The following is a 4845-nucleotide window of genomic DNA, read 5'->3' as shown; positions in this document are numbered from 1 at the left end:
CCACGTTGCTTATGCATTTGACAGACTTTTCGTTCATTTTCTGACAGTCAGTTACGGCAGCTTATTCATATTAGGTTCTTTCCCTAACAATCCGAACCGGATTCGGTAATTTGAGAATAAGCGAAAAGTTGACTTCCAAAAATGGAACATAGTCCAAAAAACCACACTTCGTGCCCGGAATTTTAGAAACAGCCGATTCGCGTTGTTTTTGTTTTTGTCACTTAAATGCAAACTTATGGAAATTGAATTTTTATTTCACAAATTTGATTTTAAGAATATAAAGATTGAAAATACATTCACTATTCCTTAAAAGCACCAAGTAAATGCAGGCAACATGTAAACACAAAACAGCTGATATGCACTTTGACGCTTTATCCAATTTTACCCGGAGAAAAAGTCCGGGCTATTTCGGACAGTAAGAAGAAGACACTTACGATCCAATACGTTCCAATTTTCGCTCTCTATTACCCATTTTGTTGAGTACGGGAATGATTTCTGGGCTGTTTTGGGCACCCGCGGGATCCCACGTTGCGTACGGGAAAGAACCTATTATAGTCAGCCCTTAAGGGAGCGGTGCGAGAGAGATAACTGTCAGTTTATCGAGCCTTGTATTATTAGTAGCGTCCTTGTATGCGATAGTTGTACCAGTTTGTACTAACTATCACGTTTTGGTGTTCTTATAGCCAATAAACTTGTTAGAAAGGGGAAACTGAGAGCGCAAAGTGATATTTCTTTTTGAAGCCCACATAGCCAAAATTCGACAACGCTCACGCTAACGCAAAGCAAAAAGATGGCCAACTCTCAACTTTTCGCGTGCGCCACTCATCAGCTGTTGCAAATAAATAAAATTATGTGAAATAGTATGCCTTTTAATTCAAGTGCGGGCAAGAAATATCATTTTAACGCAATTATTGATATGAAATATTAATTTATCTGTCGTTAGTATGTTAATTTAGTGGCCCAAGCATTCGCTGCCAAGCGTTCATTGTAGCAAGCACACTTTAAACGTGCGTTCTGTCAAACCAACGCCAATGCCAAAGCAAACGCGAAAGTTCTATGTAGACCGGCCTTTACTACGTTTATACGTAAGCTATTTGCAAATAAAAATAATTTGCAAATAACTAACTCACTGTTTATTCGATGGTGAAAATTTTTTTTTTAATATTGCCTAATTTTTAAAAGGCAATAATATGACCATCGAAAAGGAAAATAAAGTTAAAAATGGCAACTTGATTGATTATAAAAAGGCAGATGGCCATCGAAATGGAAAATTAACCTAAGAATGGCAGCGTCTTGCGCTTATTTGCAAATAGTACCACTAATCAATACTTATTTGCGTGATTTAGTTATTTGCAAATAAAACATTAAAAATTACACAAATACAGGACAAACTTAAAGAGAGACAGGAGAAAGTCGAAGCAAAGGTAGAAGAATTGGAAGGTCGTCTTCGTGATTTACAGTTGAATCGCCCAGCTACTTCGACGAACGCTCCCAAGGTAAAAACCCCATCCTTTGACGGAACGATTCCCTTCCAGGTCTTTAAGCTCCAGTTCGAAAAAACGGCTGCAGCAAATCACTGGAGCATGGAGGATAAATCCGCTGCACTGTTCGTTGCATTAAAAGGACCTGCAGCGGAAATCTTGCTGATTGTGAAAGGAACAGCTACGATGCGTTAATGGGTGCAGTGGAAAGACATTATTGTAGCGAGCACAGGAGACAGAGAATCGCTGCCAAAAAGCCAATGAGACCCTACAAGAATTCGCTTCAGGGTTCGAGAGGTTGGCTCACTTAGCTATTGGAGACGCATCTGGTGAACACCTTGAAAGGGTAAAGGTCCAGAGGTTCATCAACGGGATGCGAGACATGTATACCAAGCGCGAGACGTATGCGAATCCAAAGCCTACATTTGCTGAAACGCTCTCGTATGCTCAGACACGTGAAACGGCGGCGCTCCTAAGTAGTCCAGCCTACAAAGCCCATCGAGTAGAAGTGGAGACACCTGACGTGATGAACGAGATCCTGAAAACACTCAAGTCGATGGCAGGGAAGAATACTCCTGGTGCAACCGAGAGAAATGATGGTGCTAGGAAATGCTTTCGTTGCGAAAAACCAGGTCACTTCGCACGCGAATGTAAGACGGGTTCCAACAGGTCAAACAATTCAGCAGTACGTAAACGCAGGACTGAGGATGACGAGCCCAACTCCGATCAGTTGTTAAACTAAAACGAGCCAGCAGCAAGGGGCGCACGCGGGCTCCCGCAATTGAATGCCCCATAATCTCCGTCTCGCGAATTGGCAGAAAAGCGAGCAACGTTACTATTGGTGGATATGTGGACGGACATGAGCGAGTACTAACTGTGGATACGGGCGCATCACTTTCCATTATTCGATCTGATTTGGTCACTAAAGAGGTAAGGCCATTACCTGAAGCAAGGTTGAGGGCAGCAACTGGTGAGGACACCAAAGTTGTAGGAGAGGTAACATGCAAAGTCGCAATAGGGAATGTGACGGTGTTACACAAGTTCGCGGCGATTATGGATGAAGTCATCATTGGATTAGACTTTTTATTTGATCAAGGTATGAAGATCGACATGAAGAACAGGATCATGAAGTACGACAACATGGAAGTGCCCCTTAGAGTTGGGTATGATGGTCCGTACAGCAGCAAGCGAGTGATCCTAGAGGAAAGCGAGCAGATTCCACCGAAGTCAGAAGCAGTTGTGTGGGCGAAGATTGATGGAGATTGTGGGACAAACAAGTTGTGGGTTGTTGAAGCAACACAAAAATCTACACCGGACGTACTTATTGGTAAAACCCTGGCTAAGACGCAACAAGATGGACGCATCCCTGTTCGAGTGTTCAATGAGTTCAAATCACCAGTCAAACTCCGAAGAGGAACTGTACTGGGGCAATGTCGAGAGGTAGAGGCAATCTTCAACTGCGAAAAATTACCTGGAAGCGATTCCATTGGTGAGAATGACATTGCGGAAGACATTAATGCATGGACGGAAGGGTTGGAAGAAAAATAACAGTACAAGGCTAAGGAACTTCTCCGCAGACCCTCTAACATATTCGACAAGGATGGCGACAAACCAGGCAGGACTAACGTTGTGAAACATCGCATTGATACAGGCGATGCAAGGCCAATCCGCCAAGCTCCTCGGAGTGTTCCACTTGCCAAACGTGAAACTGTTAGTCAAATAATTAAAGAAATGAGCGAGGGTGATGTGATTGAACCATCAGCGATTCCATGGAGTTCGCCGGTAGTACTTGTGAAGAAGAAGGATGGTCAAATGCGGTTCTGCGTAGACTATCGGAAACTAAACGATGTGACGAAAAAGGACAGCTACCCTCTTCCCAGGATCGATGACACTCTGGACTCGTTGACTGGAACAAAGTGGTTCCCAACACTCGACCTTAAGAGCGGTTATTGGCAAGTGGAGGTAAGTGACAAGGACAAGGAGAATACAGCTTTCAGCGTTGGAAACGGTCTGTGGCAATTCACGGTGATGCCCTTTGGATTATGCAACGCTCCTGCCACTTTTGAATGACTTATGGACCATGTGATCAAAGGACTGTATTGGAAAACATGTTTGGTGTATTTAGACGACATTATCGTATTGGGTAAAAGCTTTGAGGAACACCTGAACAATTTGGAAGAAGTTTTCCAGGGGATAGCTGGCGCTGGTATGAAGCTAAGTCCTAAAAAGTGCTCACTGTTCAGGAAGGAGGTGAACTACTTAGGGCACAAGGTGACAACGGAGGGCATCTGTACTGCGAAGGAAAAGATAGAAGCAGTAAATGATTGGCCAAGACCTAGGAACCTGCACGAACTACGAAGTTTTCTTGGGCTATGAACCTACTACCGCCGATTTGTTCCGAATTTCGCCTGCGTTGCTAATAGCCTCCACGAGCTCACTAGGAAAAATAGACCCTTCGAGGGGAATAAGGAGCAGGAGGAGGCTTTCCAGACTCTGAAGGAACGACTATGTACTGCACCTATGCTAGCGTATCCCGTTCCAGGTGCAACGTTTATTTTGGATACGGATGCTAGTGGTTATGCCATAGGAGGCGTACTGTCGCAGTTAATTGATGGGCAGGAGAAGGTGGTTACCTACTATAGCCGGTCGATTGGAAAACCAGAAAGGGACTACTGCGTAACTCGGAGAGAACTACTAGCGTTGGTGGAGTGCGTCAAACATTTCCACAAGTGCCTCTATGGGCAACGTTTCCGAGTTCGAACGGACCATGCAGCGCTGAAGTGGCTACTACAGTTTAAGAATTCAGAAGGACAGCTAGCTCGGTGGATTGAGAGACTGCAAAGTTATGGCTTCGCTATTGAGCACCGCAAGCGAAGTGTCCACGGTAATGCTGATGCCATGTCCCGCCGACCATGTAGCCTGGAATGTAAACACTGCTCAAAAGCTGAGGGAAAAGAGGACATTATAGACGTCCGTCTAACAACAATAACCCCAGCGGAAAAGTGGAAGGAAGAACAGCTACGAAAGTGTCAGCAGGAAGATCCAGATCTGGAGCTTTTGATGCATGGACTGGAGGTGGACAGAAGGCCAACTAAGGAGCAAATGGCAGCGGAAAGCCCCATCGCAAAGGCGTAATCGGCACAATGGAACAGCTTAAAATTAATGTCTGGCTGTTTGCATAGGGTATGGGAAAGCGAAGATGGCCAGTGCTCCCGCAACCTGATAGTTTCTAAGGGTTAGAATTCCGGATGTACTCAAGAAATTCCACAATGGTCCTAGTGGAGGGCACCTGGGAATCACGAAGACCCTGGAGAAGGTTAAGCAGAGGTTCTTTTGGGTTGGTTGTCGGCAATCGGTCGCAGAG

The 4845-nt window shown here is 44.7% G+C and overlaps 1 protein-coding gene across 2 annotated transcripts in view; it reads left to right on the top strand.

Annotated features, from left to right (window-relative positions):
• The window catches only part of LOC118735333, a 17981-nt gene that overhangs the window by 1936 nt on the left and 11200 nt on the right, over window positions 1-4845 (top strand). The gene's annotated exons all lie outside the window — the stretch shown is intronic.

The sequence above is a fragment of the Rhagoletis pomonella genome, unplaced genomic scaffold (assembly GCF_013731165.1).
Source record: "Rhagoletis pomonella isolate Grant_MI unplaced genomic scaffold, Rhpom_1.0 Rhpom_scaffold_00003, whole genome shotgun sequence".
NCBI classification, from domain to species: domain Eukaryota; kingdom Metazoa; phylum Arthropoda; class Insecta; order Diptera; family Tephritidae; genus Rhagoletis; species Rhagoletis pomonella.
This window is presented reverse-complemented; position numbering and strand designations above follow the sequence as displayed.